Raw genomic sequence first — 23650 nt, forward strand, 5'->3', positions numbered from 1 at the left:
TAGATGCAACCACATATGGGTTGAGAATTGAAAGGACTGATGAAGTTCGTAAAGGAGGCATGACTGAAGAAAAATCTCGTGTTTGGATGCAAGCATTAGATTGCATGGAAAAAGGCAAAACAACAAAGTCCAAATTGGCCGATGCAAGTCAGATTACATGAGGGAGAATAGGATGGAGTGCACCAATGGATTCATTTTCACCCTATGCTTATTTGGCTGAGGTTCATAATCAAGAAGCTCTTGTCAAAGAAAAGAGAAGAAGAGACGAGGACGCTACTGGTCCTTCCTCTTTAGGCCCATCTGAACACATAACAGGGAGTAAAATGGAGCAGTAGAAAGAGGCTAAAAAAGCCATACCTCAGCATGTTATGGATGATGCATCTTAGGACAAGAAACAATAAGGGAAGAAAAGGGACAAGCATCCTGTTACAGGTTACAATCGAATCTTAAGACTACCACAAACCTTAAAAATGTCTTGGAAGATCGCATACTTGGCAATAGAGTGGAATTCACACTTGGTGAAGTTCTTAGAATCACAAAGCGTGAATTTCATGATGCAATCATTGATATGTTGAAACAAAAAAGACAGTTTGATGGTGAAGTTTTGCAAACATTGATGTAGGTCCACAAAGACATAGAGAAACAACTTCAGAGGGAATATAATGATGCATATAATGTTGATTTGGAGCAAGTCGATGTTGAAAATGGGTTAAATGGGAGTGTAGGTAGCAAGCTTGTGGCTAAAATTGGTCTTATGGGACATCAGTAAGCATAGAGAAAAGGCTATGTATAATGGAGATGTTCATCAACAAGCACATGAAGAAGAAGATGCTCATTTTATTCCAAGTAGTCATTATTCACAAATGCATTGGGCTCGTGCTACAACAAAGACAATTGTTAAAGTGGGAGAAAGAGAGATGCCTTGCATAGCTCTCTTGGATCATGGTTTCGAAATCAATGTTATGGCACACAGCTTTTATGAGAATGGAGGTTAGCCAATTGATGTAGATCCGGGATGGCACATGCAAGCAACAAACAATTCATCTGGGGATCTTTATGTGGCTTGTCTAAATGTACCCATGACTATTGGAGATGTTTGGGGTGAATATCGTTTTTTGGAAAAACCCTATATTTTGGAATCAAGGCTAGAAACAAAAGCCTTGGATGATGGTTATGCTTGGGTTTGAAGTAAAGACAATACAAAGGTGGTACAGTTTCTCACTATTTGTGTGAATCATCCCCGCAATCAAAATAGGCTGCAGGATAATCCCATGCCACCTAATGCATGAGAGTTTAAGGGTTTTTTGGCAGTGCCTCTAGGAAGATAATTATGCCTTCAAGAAAGGGGAAAACTGTGTTTATGTCTAGATTGCGGGAATGGACAACATGTAGTCTTGGCAGTTTTAAGAATATTTTAGCCATATGCAAGGCTGAAAAGAAATATGTAGGATGGGCTTAAAAAGAGCTAAAGACATATGGTTTGATGGCTTCAAAAGAAGGTATTTTAGGGCTGGTTGATGTTGATATAGTAGCTAAAATGTTTGTAGTAATTAATGTAGAAAACAAGGCAGAAAAAGAGGTTATTTATGTTGACACTTTAGAGATGTATTAAGTTATTCAGGAGTTTATTGAGCATGAATGTTATGGACTGCAATATGGGCTAACAAAGATGGCTGAAGCAAGGGTGGATAGAAAGTACAAAATGATTGCAAAGAAGGTTAAGCTTGTGGCTTTGCCTTTATCACCTGAAATTGATGGGTTGGTTGAAAAAGTGTCTCAACAACCTAATTTGCAGGATCCACATGGAGTAGGGCATAAATTTACATATGAAACTTTACAAAAGCTGAAATTTGGTGATAGAAGCTTTATTTTGCTTGCAAAAAGAGCTTGTTTCTTGCAGATGTTGGCAAGGCATGGAAAAGCCTTTATTTTTCATCCAGATGAAATTGGATATGTTGATTCATGCACCTATAGTGATCTTTACAGTATCTCATGTGCCATGGAATTTAAAGCCTATTCCAATACCTTGGGCATAGTATTTTCCTAAGCTGCTAGGGCTTTTGAACGAGAAGATTAGGATGTGGATTCTGGAGCCCTCTTCAGCTCTATATTCCAATCAATGGTTTATTGTTCCAAAGAAGAATGGTTCTTTGAGGTTTATATAGGATTTACAACTAGTTAATAAGGTCACCATAAGGAATGTTGGATTAGGTCCAATAGTGGATGAATTTGTAGAAGCATTTGCAGGCAAGGCAATTTACTCTATGGGAGATTTATATTCAGGATATGATCAATTCCATCTTGCATTGGAAAGACAGGATATCACTACCATGAAGACACCACTTGGATTGGTTAGGATGTGTATGCTTCCACATGGAGCAACCAATTAAGTGGCGCATATGATGAATGCTATGCATAAAGTTTTGAGAGAGTATATTCCTTAGTTGACCTTACCCTTTCTTGATGATGTGCCAATCAAAGGATGTGATATCTATGAGAAGACTGAAGAGTTGAACGAGCATGGATGTAGACGCTTTGTGGCTGATCATATTGCTGATTGTGATAAGATTTTGAACTATATTCAAGAAGTGCATTTGACTCTGTCAAGAGAAGAGTCAGGTTTTTGGAGTGGAGGAAGTATTAGTTGTTGGGAACATGTGTGCAATATATGGGATAAAGCCTTAATTAGTAAGATTAATGCCATAAGCAAGATGTGGGAGACATGTTCAAATGTATCTGAGGTGAGAAGATTTTTGGGTGCATGTGTCTTTTACTTGATATGGATTCCACATTTTGCTCATGTGGCTAAAAGGTTATATCAACTCTTGAGAAAAGGGCAAAAGTTTTGGTGGGGTAAATAGCATATGAAGGCAATTCAAAAGTTAAAGATCTTATTGATTTCAGCCCCAACACTAAAGAGAGAAAATTATGAGAATGGGCAGCCTATTATTCTCACTATGGATACAAGCCCAATTGGCATTGGTTGGGCAGTGGGTCAGGATGATGCTGATGGGAATAGGTATGCCATTCAGTTTGGAGCAAAGGTCCTCAATAAACATCAATGATAGTATTCTCAAGTCAAAAGAGAGCTTTGGGGTGTAGTGATAGCCCTTAAGTGTGATAGGGAGTATTTAATGGAAGCTCATGTAGTGGTAGAGACTGATTTTCTATCTCTATTGGGCATGATGGGAAATTGCTCAACTCTTGATATTTCCATGTTACGATGGATTGCATATATAAAGTCACTTAACCTTGATTTTTAGCATATTGCAGGTAAACCCTGTAGGTGATGTGCTTTCATGAGCAAGGTTTGAAGATGAAGAGGAGTTGATGGAAGATGAAGAGAACAATATGAAGTGTTGAAAATGACTTTATGACACCAAGAAATGAGTATGTAGCTGCTATTACTACATGTACAACTATCATAACAAGTATTTTAGCAGTAAGAAAAGAGCTTACAACCATGGAGAAGAGATACATAGTAGAGAGAAAGCATCATCAGTGTTATGCTTTTGTGAGAACACAATTTTTCAAAGAGTCGTACGAGAATGATTGGCTAAAAATAGGCCAATATCTCAGCCTCATGGCAAAGAAGGTTGAGTGGTCTGAAGGTGAATTCAAAAGGATTAAAATAAAATCTTATGGGTTTTTCTAAAAAAGACAAATATTTATGGAAGTGTGCAAAGAAAAAGAGAGGAACTCCAGTACGTGTATTGGGAGATAGGGCTTCTCAACAACACGTGATGCAGGAGTTTCATGAAAGCTCATGGGCTAGACGTAGAGGAGTTTGGGGCACATTTTCCAAGATCAAAGAGAAGTATTGGTGGCAAAACATATATAAAGGTGTGGAGAATTATGTGGAATCATGCAGTGTCTCTCAAATGTATTCCATGGTAAATCATAGAGATGGGTTGCAACTGATCTATCCATTGTCTATGCATTACAAATGGGTAGTTGATTTGGTTATCATGCTTACAAGTTTATGGAATATGAGATATCTTGCGCTTTCACAAGAAGACTTGACAAATAAATTGGAAGGTCAAGCTCTTAGTACAAAAACTACTCAAGTAGTTTGTAGGTTCCTTTATTGAAAGAAGTCTTTTGCAGGTATGGTTGTGTTGGTAAAGTGGTTGCAGATAGAGGAGAATTGGATGCTGATGAGGCTCATGACTTCTTTTCACGATTGGGTATCAAGCTAGCTTTAACTTTAGCCTACAATCCTAAAGCAAATGGAAAAAGTAAAAGAGGTCATCAGCCTATCATTAAGGCATTAGCAAAGTCATGCAAGGGCAGGATGAAAGATTGGCCAAGAATGTTACCCTTTTCTTTATGGGTTGATAGGACCACTCATAGTGTAGTTACAGGGTATATGCTTGGTGAATTAATGTATGGACAATAGCCAATCATGCCTATTGAGGAGATTATTGCTACTTGGAGTGTTCTACCATGGGAAGAGGGTTTGAATAACGAAGAGTTGCCAGTCCTTCATATTAGACAATTAGAAAGAAGGCTCGGAAGATATTGAGACAACCATGAAAAAGCTGAAGATTGCAAGGATCAAGAAGAAGAAGAGGTTTGACAAGTGACATAGACTTCAACCACGAGCTATATAAGAAGGGGACTAGGTGCTGGTTTATGACAGTAGCTTGGAAAATCATCATAGTGCTAGTCAGAAGATGGCAAAGTGGTGGTTTGGTCCATATGTGGTAAGGTTTGTTTTTTATAATGCTACGTATGCATTAAATAAGATGGATGGGACAGCTCTAAAGATTCCAATGGGCTAGAAAATGTATCAAGCTCTTTCAATATACAGAGTCTTAACATATGAGTTGAAGGAGTTGGATATTGAGCATGAACATGAGAGTATGGAAGAAGAAGAGGTAGAAGATGAAGACATTGACATGGTAGAGGATACTTCTTTTGACATTGCAGATCCGTAAGACTTTTGCACATGCCAGAGAATGTGCAGGTTAGGAGGGGGTGGATGTCATGCCACTATGTGGTCATAGTGTGAAAAACTCTAGAGTGCATTGTCATTTGGCTTTCTTATTGATCTAAAGATCCAATGTCATATTAGTTATTAATGTCAGTGTCCATAGTGTGCATGGTTCAAAAATACTAGATTTTTGGACAAGTTTAGCTAATTTTTTATATTTTATATATTATCTCTTGTAAATATCCAAAAATTGTAGACAACTTTTAGTTTAGGATGACATGTAAAAAAAAAGCAAGTGGATTTCAGCCATTTTGGGGGGATTTTATGCAAAAAGAAGGATTGGCAAAATTACACGATGTGCGATCATAGTTTTCAGGCAGTTTACAACGCTTCGAATGGGAGAAGAAGAAGGAGTGATCTTGGAGAGTTTTGGCTAGGTGTCCTAGTATTCTATCCCCCTTTCAGAGCCAACGAAATCATCAAATTGGCAGTCTGAGCAACAGAGAAGAAGTTATTGTTTTATGGACGTTTTTGGTCTATAAGATATTTATCTTCTCAGTATGTAAAAATAAATTGACAGGCTTCACCTCTATGAGTATTCTTCTATTTCTTTAAACCCCTTCTCTTCCATCTACTCCTCTCCTTGAATCTCCCTTCACCCTACTATCTTTTACCCCCATGGTAAACTTTTGACCCCAAATGCTCAGACAATGGGTGCATGGGGAAGGGACCCCAACAGGACCTAGAGAAGATATTCCATCGTGTAAAGATGATATAGTGGCATGTTCATGAGTGTATATAGATGAGATGCACAAGAATGTGTCCCCACACTTAAAATCTAAATGGATCGATTGTTTGATCAGTAAGGGCCTAGCACTTGGCCATAAACCAAATCCTTGCGTCTCCACACTAAAGAGATGACAGATATATATATAAATGTAAAAGGTAGAGTTAGAAATACTTGGCCCATGTAGCTAGTCAACATGGACCATCATGGACATGCTGGGGGGTCAGAGTCATCCATAAGAGGTACCATAGCTTGCCATAGCATACATCCAGCATTGCAGGAACCATGCAACAACACCCAAGAAGATAGCATTATTAATGAAGACTCATTAAGTTTTTGATGATGAAGAATTTGACACTTAGCTCAATAGGTGCTCATGTGAGAATGATAGATCAATCTCTTACCCCACAACTCACATCACTTCAAAGAGAAAGAAACAAAACCCATATCTCATAGTGGGTTGAGAAATCGACAATAGGAATGGCACATAGGAAGTATGCTAGTGTGCATAGTTGATGGTACATTAGTGCATTCCCACCCATTTGGCATAAGTGTAAGAAGATAGGCTAGGAAGCCTTGTAGTACAATGCACAGAGTAGAATGACATGTTTGGTGGTGATGAGACAGAGGTCCATCTCACATAGCAAAATGAAAACATACTTGGCACCAGTGTCATAACATTCCTCAATCTTCACCTCTCATAGTTGATTGAAGGGAAAACCAGTCATACTTGGCTCCCCCTCTGTCTCATGTTATGTTGATCAATATAAAGGGCAGTCGATACTCACATCCTCATCTAGTTAGGAAGAAAGCTCACATCACTCAAGGGTTGTCGATGATGATCAGCTTCTTCTTATTGATAATACCAAATAGTGTTGACTAATGAAGAGGTATACCTAGGGAGGTAGCCAACAGATTAGGAACTTGAATGGCATGTAGAAGAGATCATATGTTGTCATAGGGGTCATATGCAACTATCAAAGCATAGGACATAGCCCATCAAGGGAGGCAGGTTCAGAACTTCATCCCAGGGATTTCAATTGAGGAGCCAGCTTTTTCGAACTACGAGGTATTTCCACCTTTTCCACAACTACTTCATGTGTCCAAGGGTGTTTGACACCTTTTCTTGAAATGAGGTTTGTTATGACAGGGAATTTCTTCCTTTTCTTTCATAATAGTTTTCTTTTTTGTTCTTTTATTTTTCCTACTCTCGAGGGTGTTTCCACTTTTGCTCGAGGAGTAGGTCTACATGACAAGGACTGAAGTAATTTTCTCTCATGACTTATTGTTTTCTTTTTTTTTCTTTCTTTAGGTGAATGGTGAAACACCATAGATCAGAACACACCTCACAACATCAATTGGATTGAATAAGAGAGTAAACAAATAGAGGTGAGAGGTGGAGGTGAGGGGCTAAAAGATGGCTATCACTTCATCCAGGATGAGAATAATAGCTATTAGTTGTAGCAGCATGAGAAATAGTAATGAGCGATGCCCATGAGGGAGAGGACTTGTTGGTTGTGGTTGTCTGAATCCCCAAGGAGAGTAATACTTCTTCAAATGGTATCCATTAGTCAGGAAGGGATTATTAGAGGCATTGATGGCTTATACTTGGACATAGCCATTAGGGTTGACAACGAGTACCTTATAAGTAGTAGGTACCCATCCAATGTTGTTGGAGCTTTCTTGAAAACTTGCTAAAGCATGAATCATAGGCAAGAACTAGGTCACCTTCTTTGAATTCTTTGTACTTGGTGAAGCTAGCATGGTAAGCCTTTCGTTGAGCCTATGTAGCCTCCATGCACTATAAGGCCATTCATCATATTTCATCCAAACATTCCAAGTATAAGAGGTGGTGTTGTAGGGACTCATCATCTCCCAAGTACTTGGTGATAGGCACTCACAAGGAGGATAGTTCTAGCTCAATAGGAAAGATGGATTCTGTGTTGTATACCAGTTGAGCCTATAGCAACCTTATGGGAGGTTTTCTATGCCTAGAGGGCCTCTGTAAGTTGATCATTCCAATCATGGCAATGTGTAGCAATCGTCCTCCTCAGGATCAAATAGAGAATATGATTGGTAACTTTGACTTGTTTGTTGGCTTTGGTGTAGTATGGTGTGAACTTGCTGTGGCAGATCTTGTAGAGCTTTGCTAGCTCTTCCATAATCTTATTTAGAAAGTGAGTGCCTTTATCGCTTATCCACTCTAGAGGACTGCCAAAAAAAGTGATGGTATTTGTGTATAGGAACAGGGTCACGCTATTGCCATCATCTTGTTTGAGAGCTTTGGCTTCATACCACTTCATCACATAGTTCATACATACCAAGATGTATTGGTTCTGCTTCTTTCTAGTTGGGGAGTTGATTGGATCCACAAAGTTGATGCCCCACTTCTTGAACGGGTTTAGGGGAAGGATAGGCTATAATGGCATGGCATTCGTTTTGGTAGGATTTCCCATTCAACAAGCATCACATTAGTTACAGTGATTATAGCCATCCTTGTGGAAGGATGGCCACCAATAACCTCCAAGTAGAGCCTTTATGGCTATCGCCTCCCCCCCAGCAAAGTGTCTGCCACATGGCTCGTCATGGCATGCTTTCAACAGTATCCTCATCTTATCTCCCATAACACATCTTTATAGTACTTCATCTTTGCCTTTCTTGTACAAAGCACCACCTAGCAAGGTGTAGGGGGATGATTCCAACATAAGATTCTTCTTCTCTCTACTAGAGATGCTAGGAGGATACTGTTGTGTAGCCAAGATGTTGGCAATATTTGCATACCATGGGATTATTGTTTTGACAAAAAACAAGGAAGCATCACCGGAGGTTTGGATCATCTTGCTCCTCTTCTTCAATTTGAGGGACCTGTGACAAATAATCGGCTAAACATGGGAACGATCAAGCTTGGTAACAACTTCAAAGTCAAAATCATATAATAGGAGTAACCATCTCATCATTTTGCCTTTTACATTGGCTTTATTCATTAGGAAGGATTGTGTCTCATAATCCACATAAAACTTGAAGTGCATCAACAACAGGTAGTATCAAAGCTTCTCCAAGGCAAACACCATCATGAGGCACTCTAACTCAATCGCACTGTCTAGTTCCTCTCCCAATTAGTGACCTTATGACTTGTATAGTAGATAGGCTAATCCAACTTGGAGGAGCCTTTCTAGCATAAGAATGCTCCTAAACCTTCTACAGGTGTATCAATATGCACATGAAACTCCTTCCTCCAATCAAGAGGTTTCAGGATGGGTGCTTCAATTAGACACTATTTTAGAGCATTGAAGCCTTCTTCAGAATCATTTTTCCAAATGAACTATGCATCTTTCCTTAGAATCTTATGCAAGGGGGCTGCCTTTGTTGCAAAGTGTGAGATGAAGCTCTTGTAATAGCACACATGGCCAAGAAATCCCCTCAATTGTTTGAGGTTGGTTAGTGTAGTTAGAGCTACAATCTTCTTAATCTTGGTAGAGTTTGTTGTTATTTTCTATGCAGAGAGAGCCTGACCTAAAAGAACTCTTGAAAGACTCCAAAGATGCAATTTTTTGGGTTGAGGGAGATCCCATACTCTTAGCAATGATCAAAACACTACTCCAAGTGTCCCAATGCTTACATAGCAGACTCAAGATTAAAAAATCATCTAGATATACCTCAATGAAATCATGCAAGTGATTTTGGAATGTGACCATCATCACTCTTAAAACATGGCAAGTGCATTGCAGAGCCCAAACAACATCACTCTATAGGTATAGATATCCCAATTCTATTGTGAAGGCTATTGTGGATTGATCTTCTTATGCTATTTGAACTTGGTTATACCGATTGAATCCATCTAGAGAGAGTAGAGCTCATTTCCTTTCAACAGTTGGTCTATGAAAGGAATAAGAAAATTATCATTCTTTGTCTCAGAGTTCAACTTGCAAAAGCTAACACATATTTGCATCTTTTCATTCTTGGGTACTACCACAATGGGTGAAACCCACTCACTATTTCCCACTGGATAGATGAACTCAACTGCTAATAGCTTCAATAACTATGCTTTTACCAAGTTTGAGTAATGTGGATTCATGCACCTATGTCTTTGCCTTACATGCTTGGTATTAGGCTCTAGATCAATGTGATGCTGACACACTATGGGATCAATCCCCTTCAAGTCTTTATATGACCATACAAATACATCCAAGTTCTCCTTCAATAGGTCACATAGGACCAATAGCTCCACTTATGAAAAAGTGATACCCACCTTCAGATGAATTTTAGTGCCATCTTCATCCACAAAAGCTTTTCACCTTCCACTTCTCAAATGAAGGTCTCGCCATAGATGGCTTCTAGGTATAGATCTGACTCCTTCAAGAAAGTAGCCTCCTCATCTAATGCTCCGCTAGAACCAACATTGACCTTCAAAGGGCGATCATCTTTCTCTTTGGGTTGCTAAAATGGTATTAGAGGTGTTTCTAATTTTTTAAAAGAGCTAGTTATGTCTTAACTCAAGGACTCATCTTATGAGGATGTATCTAGGAATGTCATAGAACATGAATCATTCGAGTCTTGTTCAGACTGTATAACTAATGCATGTTGGTAAGGTTCATCATCATCATCCTTTCTTGAGAAGGGTAAATTAGGGTGACAAGAGCCACTACTAAAGGAAGGCTTGTTTTGCTTAATCCATTTCTTATAAAACTTTTACATATGATAAGATCCATTTACCAATTTGAAGGGTACCATAGTCATTCTGTCCAAAAGCATGGAATCATTAGCTTTAAAGCTTCTAAAACATCCTCTTCATTAGTATTCTCTTCAGACTAAATAGATTCCTCCACCTTTCTTTCATAATCTTCATCTTGACTTTCATCATTGTCCTCTTCAAGCTTTGCCTCTTCCTTTGAACAAGCTCTTTGTTGCATCTTCTGCTTTTGCTTCTTCTTTTGAATCTGGCTTTGCTGTGGCATGTAACAAGGAAAGTGGTATATCCATGCTTCTATCTCATAATTAGAGGTAATTTTGGAACTCATTTTGTGTTCTAGTAGAAGATATTCACCCATTGACAATGACTTTGCTTCTTTTACTCATTGTCAAGGATTGTGCCTCTATTTCCTTAGAAAATATATGTTTGAAAGCTTCTTCATCTGTTGATGTACCAGCAATAACTTCATAAGAGGAGTCTCCAAAGACTTTGATAGAGGTCAATCCATTACCTTTTTGTGAGCCATACAACTTTACAACCACCTTGTTGTGTCCTCTGCCCAGGGTCAAGGTTCTCTTGAACTAATCTGTATGCACTCTTGCTTCAAAAAACCATGGACTTCCTAGTAGCAAAGGATATGAGGTCCTACAGGAATTTGGTTTCACCACCAAATAGGTTAGCCACAATAGTCTCTTCCTTCCAGAGTTGTCTTCACATATGGAAGAATACTCAACGGCATAATTCTACTCTGGTCTCCTAGTTTGATAAGCCACTCTGTAGGTCGCATACCTTGTAGATCCTTCATTGTCACATCCATCATTATATTCATTGATGAGCCCCCATTAACTAATGCATCTGCAATAAAACATCCTTAAATCCAACACCAATCTCTAGGGTGCCAGGATCCAGGAAGGCGTTAGCCACATCCACTTCTCTAATTGGCTTTAGGATCCTATTAGACTTAGTGGTACTTATGGAAGCAATCCTTAGTCCATGTCTTCTTGTTAATATGCTTTTAAATTTCTTTCGATAGCTAAGGGATAGCATTAGCAAACTGTCAACATATTAGGTTTGGTTTGGGTCTTTGGCTAAGTCATACTCTTTGATAGGATCCATAGGCTTCTCTAGCTAACTAGGGAATGGGACAACATCCACTTTCATCTTTCCTCTTTTTTCTAGAAACAATAACATTGAAATTTCTTCTATTATTGGGGGTACTTCTACATCATCTATCTCTTGGACCTCTGGTCCTGCTTCTATAACTGTCTCTATGTCTCTCTGTGGTATTGTAGTACTCTGTACTACATTGTTTTGTTCTATATTGTTTTTTTTCTCTATTTAAATATTAAACTTCATAGTTTTGATAGGAGGATTATTTTCTTTTTGGATGAGTGGTTCCTTTTTCTTAGCATGCATGATTGCAGCAACTTTCAACTCCACTAAGTTGGAGGCAAGTCCAAGTCTTTTGTTGATTATCAGTGGTGTTGGCTTTCATAGGGACTGAACTGGGATAGACTTTTGTAGTGTGCAAGGCCTTCTCTTTTACATCAATTGCATAAGGGCTTGTAGTCCATGGACCTTCTAGGGTTTGGACAATTTCGTGAGATATGTCCCTTTTCTCTGCATCTGTAACACTTCACTTCTGATCTTTGCATATTGCTAGATTGTCTTCCTTTGTAGCTTTGGGAGGGAAACCTCCTTGGGTCAAAATTAGGATTGAACACTCTAGACTTTGGTCCAATATCTTGAGTTTTCATCTTGGATTCCACCATATTAAATCATGCTTCTTCATATTTCTTCCTTCTTTCATGCATCTCCTTCAGAGAGCAGAACTTAAACTTAAACAACCTCTATACACCTATGCAACGAAGAAAAAATTAAACGGTGAGGGGGAGTAGGATTTTGTGCAACATTTTGAGGGCTGAAATAATACAAATTCCGATTGTTTTTTCTATGCATAGCACTTAGGAAACGGCCTATTTGGAAATAAGGGATCTAGTAGCACAAGGTTTGCCTTGGCGCTAGATTCTTGCAACGAAGTATATACGTATTAGTTGGAATTCATGGAAAGATTGTTTGAGTATTAGCACATAGGCTTATTTCGAAACATAACTGTTTGTGCATGATGAGACATCCACTATTGCATTGATCATACATGTGGTATCAACTCCTAGAAATGCATAGCAATTGTTTGAATTATAGTTGACCCACGCTTAAGAGGGTGAGATTCCCCTTGCCGTAGGTTAGCCATTCATTTCTTGGGGGAGATTATTAGTGAGGAAACATGGTATCTCCTGGGTCTCAGTGACAAAGAGAGAAGTCTTGTGCGAATGTGTTTATATGTAAAAGAAGCAGTGCATCGAGGGGTCAATCCCCAAGATGTAGGAGAGCTGCAATGGGGTCACAGCAATCAGCCAGTGGGGTGCCTCCTTCGTCTGTGATATGTGGAACTTATTGCCAATATGTGTGGGATACCCCCTTTTAGGGGTTTTGGAAAAGGTGTCGTTGGACTCTTATCCAGCTACAAATGCAATATTAGATGTATCTAGTATGCATTTAGTTATTACAGACGCTCCTAGACCGCCAGGCTGTGTGGTGGTGGAGATGTCTATTGTATGGATGAGGTCCGCTAGTGCCATAGCCAGTACCGGCCCATTTTTGGTCCCATCAGTTGATGGAATTTGATGCCACAAAGCCGCCTGTCCAGTCAGATTGCAAATTGGAGTTCGTTTGGGCCTTCAAAATTGAAAAATCCACTTGCGAGACAATGTGAATACAAAAAGATGAACTGGTTATTTTAATGTTTTAAACCTTAGGCTTGATAAAAGCCTTGAAACTAATGCAAAAACTGTTGAACAGAGGGAAGCGTCAATGCGCCTCCTCATTTTTGCTCGATGCCTCTCCAATTCAAACTCGTTTGGAGAGAGAGAGGGAGATTCTCAATCAAGGCAAGGAGAGGAACAAGATGGTTCCAAGCTTGCCCATTTTAATGGAGGATTTAAAAATCTCATTTTTTATTCTTTCTCTTTCCTCCCTCTCTCTCCCCTTAAGGGGCAGTTCATACCCATGAAGAAGAAGAGAACCAGTTGAAGGATGCTTTGTCTGACATGGTACCGGATCACTCCCAGATCGATGGAGGGCTAGAGTTGGCTATTCGGAGGTGGGCTGAGCCTTGAATGAGGACTGATCTGTAGTCCCACATCAGATTTTAAAACCCATAAAGAAGGAAAAAAATCCGTAATTCTATTTTACAAAGGAAATTTGCTTGTTTTTTATATTTGATTGAGCCAATGTTGTTCTTATGGAGTGAAAATTGGTAGACATGTTTTTTACTATTTTTTCTATTCTTATATGGTGAATAAAATAGAAAAAATAAAGTCAAAATGCTGGAAATATTTTTTAGAAACCTGTAAAATACGGTTTTTGTAAGGAAAATGGGATTTTTGGTGTTTTCGGCTGGGATAAACCAATACACATGGGATAAAATACTAATAATATCTACATTTTTGTTGTTCTAAGAATCAAGAGCCATAGCCTTGAAAATATATCAAATTTTTATTTGAAAAATAGAGAAAATAGAGAAAAATGGAGAAAAATAAGAGAAAAAATAGGAATATATCTTAGAAAAATACAAAAAAATATAATAAGTGGTTGTAGATGTATGGTAGGGCAAACCATGAGGTTTGGCCTCAGTTTGCCCCTTTTTTTTTCACAGTGTGTGATTTATTGCTTTTTATACACTAAATCATGACAAAACAACCTCTATACACCTATGCAACGAAGCAAAACTTAAACGGTGAGAGGGAGTAGGATTTTGTGCAATAGTTTGAGGGCTGAAATAATACAAATTTTGATTTTTTTTTTCTATGTATAGCATTTAGAAAACGGCCTATTTGGAAATAAGGGATCTAGTAGCACAAGGTTTGCCCTGGTGCTAGATTCTTGCAATGAAGTATATACGTATTAGTTGGAATTCATGGAAAGATTGTTTGAGCATTAGCACATAGGCTTATTTCGAAACATAATTGTTTGTGCATGATGAGACATCCACTATTGCATTGATCATACATGTGGTATCAACTCCTAGAAATGCATAGCAATTGTTTGAATTATAGTTGACCCACGCTTAAGAGGGTGAGATTCCCCTTGCCGTAGGTTAGCCATTCATTTCTTGGGGGAGATTATTAGTGAGGAAACATGGTATCTCATGGGTCTCACTGACAAAGAGAAGTCTTGTGCGAATGTGTTTATATGTAAAAGAAGCAGTGCATCGAGGGATCAATCCCCAAGATGTGGGAGAGCTGCAATGGGGTCACAGCAATCAGCCGGTGGGGTTCCTCCTTCATTTGTGATACGTGGCACTTATTGCCAATATGTGTGGGATACCCCCTTTTAGGGGTTTTGGAAAAGGTGTCGTTGGACTCTTATCCAGCTACAAACGCAATATTAGATGTATCTAGTATGCATTTAGTTATTACAGACGCTCCTAGACCGCCAGGCTGTGTGGTGGTGGAGATGTCTATTGTATGGATGAGGTCCGCTAGTGCCATAGCCAGTACCGGCCCATTTTTGGTCCCATCAGTTGATGGAATTTGATGCCACAAAGCCGCCTGTCCAGTCAGATTGCAAATTGGAGTTCGTTTGGGCCTTCAAAATTGAAAAATCCACTTGCGAGACAATGTGAATACAAAAAGATGAACTGGTTATTTTAATGTTTTAAACCTTAGGCTTGATAAAAGCCTTGAAACTAATGCAAAAACTGTTGAACAGAGGGAAGCGTCAATGCGCCTCCTCATTTTTGCTCGATGCCTCTCCAATTCAAACTCGTTTGGAGAGAGAGAGGGAGATTCTCAATCAAGGCAAGGAGAGGAACAAGATGGTTCCAAGCTTGCCCATTTTAATGGAGGATTTAAAAATCTCATTTTTGATTCTTTCTCTTTCCTCCCTCTCTCTCCCCTTAAGGGGCAGTTCATACCCATGAAGAAGAAGAGAACCAGTTGAAGGATGCTTTGTCTGACATGGTACCGGATCACTCCCAGATCGATGGAGGGCTAGAGTTGGCTATTCGGAGGTGGGCTGAGCCTTGAATGAGGACTGATCTGTAGTCCCACATCAGATTTTAAAACCCATAAAGAAGGAAAAAAATCCGTAATTCTATTTTACAAAGGAAATTTGCTTGTTTTTTATATTTGATTGAGCTAATGTTGTTCTTATGGAGTGAAAATTGGTAGACATGTTTTTCACTATTTTTTCTATTCTTGCATGGTGAATAAAATAGAAAACATAAAGTCAAAATGTTGGAAATATTTTTTAGAAACCCGTAAAACATGGTTTTTATAAGAAAAATGGGGTTTTTGGTATTTTCGGGTGGGATAAACCAATACATATGGGATAAAATGCTGATAATATCTACATTTCTGTTGTTCTAAGAATCAAGAGCCATAGCTCTGAAAATATATCAAATTTTTATTTGAAAAATAGAGAAAATAGAGAAAAATGGAGGAAAAAAAGAGAAAACTAGGAATATGCCTTAGAAAAATACAAAAAAATATAATAAGTGGTTGTGGATGTATGGTAGGGCAAAGCATGAGGTTTGGCCTCAGTTTGCCCCTTTTTTTTCATAGTGTGTGATTTATTGTTTTTTATACACTAAATCATGACAAGACAACCTCTAAACACCTATGCAACGAAGCAAAACTTAAACGGTGAGAGGGAGTAGGATTTTGTGCAATAGTTTGAGGGCTGAAATAATACAAATTTTGATTTTTTTTCTATGCATAGCATTTAGGAAACGGCCTATTTGGAAATAAGGGATCTAGTAGCACAAGGTTTGCCTTGGTGCTAGATTCTTCAACGAAGTATATACGTATTAGTTGGAATTCATGGAAAGATTGTTTGAGTATTAGCACATAGGCTTATTTCGAAACATAATTGTTTGTGCACGATGAGACATCCACTATTGCATTGATCATACATGTGGTATCAATTCCTAGAAATTCATAGCAATTGTTCGAATTATAGTTGACCCACGCTTGAGAGGGTGAGATTCCCCTTGCCATAGGTTAGACGTTCGTTTCTTGGGAGAGATTATTAGTGAGGAAACATGGTATCTTCTGGATCTCACTAGCAAAGAGAGGAGTCTTATGCAAATGTGTTCATATGTAAAAGCAGCACATCAAGGGGCCAATCCCCAAGATGTAGGAGAGATGCAGTGGTGTCATGACAATCAGCCAGTGGGGTGCCTCCTTCGTCTGTGATGCGTGGCACTTATTGCCAATATGTGTGGGATACCCCCTTTTAGGGGTTTTGGGAAAGGCACCGTTGGACTCTTATCCAGCTACAAATGCAATATTAGATGTATCTACTATGCATTTAGTTATTACAGACGCTCCTGACCCGGGAGTCCGTGTGGTGGTGGAGGTGTCTGTTGTATGCACGAGGGTCTAGCTAGTGCCATAGCCAGTGCCATTGGTCCCATCAGACAATATGAACAAAAGGCTCCAAGAATAGTTGATTTTTGGGTACATTCAGTGGCTAAATGTCCTATACTTGATGAAAATTTCTCCACCATGTGCTCAATCACATCACATCTCTTCCACCTCTTATAGTATTGGATATGCTAGTGGCATTCACCTTCGATGTTTGCAGCTATTTTGTAATCACATCCATTAGCTCTTTATTGCTACTTGCAAACTGAAGTAGACAAATAGTCCTTTAAATTTTCTCCTCTTGGAGTGCTCACAGTAGGATTTTGGGAAGTCCTTGTAATCACTACATAGAATGGTTGGGATGGTCCAAAGGCTCCTCTGTTTTTTTATTCTGATTCAAAGCTCTTGTTGAGACTATTGGTTGTTGGTTCCAGTTTGTAGGGTTCCATTGTTGTTGTTGAGTTGCCATTGGGGGAATGGTTTGGGGCTACTGTTGTTGAGGTTGAGCCATCATTTGAGGTATTGTTGTCTCCGGCCAGTTGTCTCTGGCTAGTGCACTGTAATGTGACACTACTTGCATTTGAGGGTAGGGATAAGGAATAGTCCCTAGGACTACATTTGGTGGGTATACCATTCCTTGTATGGGAGGAGGTAAGACTCCTCTTCACATTGAGGTCATCGATAGTATTACTTCAACTTCATCATACAGTCTTACACCTCCCACTATAGCTTGCAGGTTGACTGGTCTTCTCAACTCGACAAGCTTATAAACTTTTAGTTGCATGCCTCTAAGAAAATATCCCTTTTGGATGCCTTCATCCAAGTTATGGTTGGTCCATCTCTTCAATATGGATTCCATTCTAGAGATATATGGTTCCATTCATTCACCAAAGAACCGACTTAAGTTCATGAACTCCTCTTGCATATGCTCTTCAAAAAATTCACACCTGAATTTGGTGAGAAAGGCCACCTTCAGGTTGCCCCATGTGCCAAAAGTTTTTGTTGCTTGTCTCTCATATAACTGAAATGCCACGCCTTTAAAAGTGGTAGAAAATATTACCAAACAATGCTTTGGGGTTCTAGCATTGTCAACTACATACGCTACCATAAACTTGGCTATAGAAGATCATGGTCTTCATTGTATTCTCCCTTAAAGATTGGCAACAAAACTATATTCCCTAGCCTCTCATCAACATTTTAAAGATGGATTAGACTTGGGAGGGGACCTTGGGTTGCAATTGGGACTTTTGTAAAGAGTGCACACCAAGGGTGTTAAAGGAGGCTTCTATTGCTAGCTTGTTTTCATCTTGGTTTTTTGCATTCTCTCTTCTCACATACCTCTAGATTCATTCTACTGCTTGCCTCTTGATTGCATCATTCATTAGTTAGCTCCACCCAATTTGGTTGTACTCAATAGAAGGGAATAGGAAGGACTTCAGTCTTTGGAGGACTCTCTTACCAACATTGTTTCTACTTCCTTCTTTTCAATGCCTCCAAATTCGGCTTTCACTCCACTACTAAAGATATCAAAATTCATTCTTTTGAGGATCCCCATAGTGCCATTATCATGATAATACCAATTTCAGAGGGTTTTAATAGCATATGTTGTGAAGGATACTCTGTCTACTAGCTTCTAGTGGGTTGCCAATTGGAAAAATAGAAGGTTGTCAATGCACCAAGCATCCCACATATCTTGCTGTTGGGCATCCACAAACAAATTCCAACTCTTTTCCTTCTTATTCTTGTGAACCTCCACTAACCACATGACTCCTAAAGCCTCTTCACAATCTCCCACTTGATTATGATGTTTGGTAATTCTTTAATGAAGGTCAGATCTCCCATGGATGGTCATTCTCTTTGTTTTTTCCTTGGTCTTTAGTTTTGTGGAAAGCAATTGGCTATTGTGATACAACTTTCTATAGGTTTAGAAGATAGTGGGATCAGTTTATCACATAGAGCTTGCATCAAGATAATAACATGTTTCGGCCATTGAGGAATGCAATTCTTATAAAAAGTGGCTTTGGCAATGAAGATCTCCAATTCTTCAATAGTAGCTGGAATTCTACAATTTTTCATTTCTTTTCTTTGTCTTGAACAATGCAACCAAGTAGAATAAATAAAACATAAAAAGTACTATATTTTTATACAGAGAGAATAAAATTGTGTGTGTGTGTGTGTGTCCCCTTCTGCCACAACCACAACACCAATAGCACCCAACCGATTCAATTCCTCTCTCTCTCTCTCTCTCTCTCTCTCTCTCTACCATAACCATAGGACCTTGCACTGGAGGTGAGAGAGAGATATCTCATAAGAAAACCCATCTCTCTCTCTCTCTCTCCCACAAACATAAAAAACCCCTTTCTCCCATATAGGTGTCAAACATATAGATAGAATATATATATATATATCCATCTAAAAAAAGAGATCACCTTCTTCTTTTTTTCATTTGCATTTGATCAACCTTTCTTTTTTTCACTTATTTATATGAAGAATTTAGCTTGAAATAGCAAGCCTATCTATCCACCAAAATATCATATCTAGAAGGCGAAAAGAAAATTTGATTGTTGTTGGGAAACACTAGGCACAAACTGAAAACTTTGGTGTTTGACCAAAAAGTGAGTTCCTAAAGTTAACGCAATATCTCATGTGCCAGGCTTTTTATGTGACAAGTTAAGCCTTAAAGAAGTATGTAGCCTATAGGGCTAGTGTTCTTTTCTCTCTCTTGCTCACTCGCTCTTGCTTAGTGTCACTAGAAAAGGCTACCTGGTTGCGTTGTTCTTGTTGCCACAAGATATTCAATTCTAAAGGTATCAAAATTCATTCTTCTAAGGATCCCCATAGTGCCATTATCTTGGTAATACCAACTTTGGAGGTTTTTAATAGAATAGGTTGTGAAGAATACTCTGTCTACTAGCTTCTAGGGGTTGCCAATTAGACAAATAGAAGGTTGTCAATGCACCAAGCATCCCATGTATCTTGATGTTGGGCATCCACAAACAAATTCAAACTCATTTCCTTCTTATTCTTCTAAACCTCCACTGACCATGACTCCTAAATTCTCTTCACAATCTCCCACTTGATGATTTCCAAAAGTTCTTCAATGTTCATTCTCTCTGTTTTTTCTTTCCTCTTTAGTTTTGTGGAAAACAATTGGCTATTCTGATACAACTTTGTGTAACTTCGGAGAAGACAATGGGATCAGTTTGTCACATAGAGCTTGCATAAGGAGAGTGACATGTTTCCACCATTGAGGAATGCAATTCTTGTAGAAAGTGGCTTTGGCAATGAAGATCTCCAATTCTTCAATAGTAGTTGGAATTCTACAATATTCCATTGTTTTTTTTCATTTGCAACAATGCCACTTCTTCCATTTTTAGCCTTTGTTGGTGCTTGGGATGGCAACATTCCATAGCTGCGTACCAAAAACATGGGGGCCCAAGAGGAATACTAAGAAAAAAGGGAAACTATTGCAAGAAAATCTATCTTGTCACACCACCAAGTATGTTCTTCATACTTTATTCAGAAAAAAAAGAACACAATCTCCACAAATCTTCATGTAGCATCATATAGTAAATCTTCCATGGATTTATCACAACAAATCTTCAAAACATTCTTCATAGAAACCATTGAAAAAAAAAAGAACACAAAGTAATGATCAAATTTTAATGGAATTCATCACATAGTATTCATATTTTATCATCTTCATAGTCTTCATAGTCTTTCTCTCCATCTCTCTCATAATGTCACTCATAGATACATTGTTTTTTCATAGAAAATTGTCTATCTCACATACATATCTCTCTCACATATGTTCTCTCTCAATAATACATTAGCATAACAGAGTATAAATCTCATTAATTCTCTCTTGGTCGTGGATACTCCTCCCAAGAGGTATTTCCTAATATGAAGAGTCTCTAGAGCCATTATAGTATCTCTTGAGAGCTGATCAGTGTCACTATCACTTTAGTCTTTACTTCAAGTATTATTTAGCTACTTCTTCTACTTATTTGAGCTATTTTGAGATTTATTATTCCTCTTTCAAGATTAATTTTTTTTTTGCAAGCTAGTCATTCATCTATTAGAACACATATATAAGCTAATAGTCTTATAGACCAGATACAGAAGCTCTACAGAACACTACATAAGGTCTACAGAAGGCATAAAAACCATATAGCTCAAAGAAAAACCACTTCAAACCATCAAAAACTATTTAAAAAAATCTAAATCATTTCTTGAAACACTCATTCACAATCTTAACCTCACAAATGGGAAGAAACTAGACCAAAATAGAGGCAATATAGACCTTATCAGAACCAAAGACACATCACAGAACCTATCAAAACATCATAACTAAACCAAAAACCATCTCAACCCTGAACCCATCCCAACATAGTCCAAATTCTTCCAAACTTAACAAAAATCAATAAATCCATCATAAAATTAACAATTCCGCTCACAGAAACAACAAAAATCAGCCCAAAAAACAAGTAACTTTAGCCCTCAACAATGAGCCCATTCAAAATTGGGTGGGCAATTACATAGAATGATGATGAGGAAAATATATATTCCATCAAATTTGGTGCCAAGGTGCTTAATAAGAGGTAAAGACGATATCCACAAGTTAAGTAGGAGCTTTGGGGCACTGTAATAGCCCTTAAATGTGATATGGAATACTTAAGGATGGCAAACCATGGCTTTTGCAATGGGGGAGGTTGGGCCCAATCATGCGTTTTTCTCTTATCTTTCTCAATCTATTGAGTTTTTCAAATCCTCTTATGTATTATAATGTTGTTTATATATAATAGTTGAGATGTTTGATTTGTTAGATTTTTCCATGTGTCATAAAGTTGTTTATGATTGAGATTTGATTTGCTAGATTTGCCACGTGTCCCACTTTGTAACCATTGGTATCAGAGCTTGGCTACGCTCCGAGATTTCAATTGCTATATAGAAGAGGCACTTGAAATGTAACATGCCCACCCCTTAAATTGCGGGACACGTCTTAGCAGTCCAGCAATCTAGAAGATGCCGCTCGGCACTTCCAAGGAATGACATGAGGTTTGCCAACTAGGGTCTCCCGAGTCTGCCTCGCAACGGAACTTATCTGGCCATTCCCACTAGGATCGACCTGAAGTCCAGGTTCCTAGTAGTTGGGTCTTCCTATCAGCCTTCTAGCATCGGCCTACAACTGCTCCACTTTGCACAGATACAACTGGACCAAAGCAGACTCATACCGCACTTGGTTCAAAGAGAATGGGAAACGAGAGGGATGCATCGCTCGACCTCTCTACCCGTAGGGCATAGTCCCATTCCGGTCCCCTAAAACGGTATGAATCAGGGTTTCAACTTACAAGTTCTAAGGTCCTTGTCTAACTAACGTTCGCATCAAATAAATTCCATTGAGGAAAGCTCTTGGCTAACCGAGACCACCTTGCCGTAGGATGAACCCGACGATCACATCCACCACGCTTCCCTCGAGGGTTGTTTTAGTTATCTAATTACCTAACACATCATGTTTGACACATAAAAGCAGCTTCTGTAATTAACCCATTAATCACAGGTTCCTTTATGTAATTTAGGGCACTGACATTAAGAAGAGATAACAAGATCAAACACTTCCTTAACTTATGTTTAGATTACTGTTTGTCTCCCACCCATACAAGAGAATTAAGTGTCCCTTTCTGCCTCCGCAGAAAAATCCTTCCATCTTCCGACAATAAAAACTCAAAGGTTTATCCTACCAAGATTCTGCCTTGTAACTAGTATCAAGGCCTCGAGATCCCATCTCGAGTCACGTAGAACACTTGTGTAGGGTCCGAAGGCATTGGGATTTACGGCCAGAGCCCCCCTGGCACCCAAGCGTCCTCCTACGCCAAGTAATTTCCACGGAGAGACCTCTTGCGATGGGTTCGGTCAATATTCCCAGCACGAATTCATAACCCCCTTTGTTAGGGTTTGGCGGTTTGCGAGGGGTAGCTAGCACCGTCCTTTCTTAATTATCCCTTTAGGAAATCAATCACAACTGAAGCAACCAGCTTAATAACATTTACTAGGGAAAACATCCCTTTTGTTTCCATGGAAATCAGTCATCTCAGACCCGGCCATGCAATCATCAATCACAAACAACTTGGATTAGCATCCAAAACCACATCCAGCAATCTCCTTGCTTATGATCCACCCTTACTTAGTAAGATTCTCTCCTCTTACCAACACAACCTATCGACATTCACTTGGAGATACCCTTTTCAAACAACCAAGCATAACTTGGATCAACAATCCATCTTTAACAATATCAACCTTTGTTAAAACCATTTCAACAGTTCCAAGCAACATGCTTAGCATAAATCAACTACCCTAAAGTTCGCTCTCCCCCTTGGGTTAGGGCTTCACAAGGTCAATTTAACAAATTCCTTCTAGATCCTTTAAATGAACTAAGTGATTTCACCTTGACCTTTATTAATCATGGCTACCTAATTAGGGTAGAAGATCAACCCATCCTAAGCACTTTAATGGTGAATACATGCAATTCTACCTCTATTTAAGAATTCAAGATGCATGAGAATAATCTAAATCTTGGTACAACCTGGATATGAGCTACAGTTGCTGGAAGGTTGGTGGTATTCATGTCTCCGCCTGCATTGGATATGTTCCCAGCCCCGTTTTCAACTTCAGCACTTGTGCTCCTTGTAACTCGTCTCTTGGGTGCCATCTTTGTGCAGTCCCGGTCTTGCAACCCTTGAGGTAAATCAACCACTCTTGCCTTGGTAGAAGGAAGTGGTACGTGGGTTCACAAGGAATCTAAGGCCAAA

The sequence above is a fragment of the Lygodium microphyllum genome, chromosome 6 (genome assembly GCF_053477565.2).
Source record: "Lygodium microphyllum isolate KBCC chromosome 6, Lygodium_microphyllum_v1.1.10, whole genome shotgun sequence".
Lineage (NCBI taxonomy): Eukaryota > Viridiplantae > Streptophyta > Polypodiopsida > Schizaeales > Lygodiaceae > Lygodium > Lygodium microphyllum.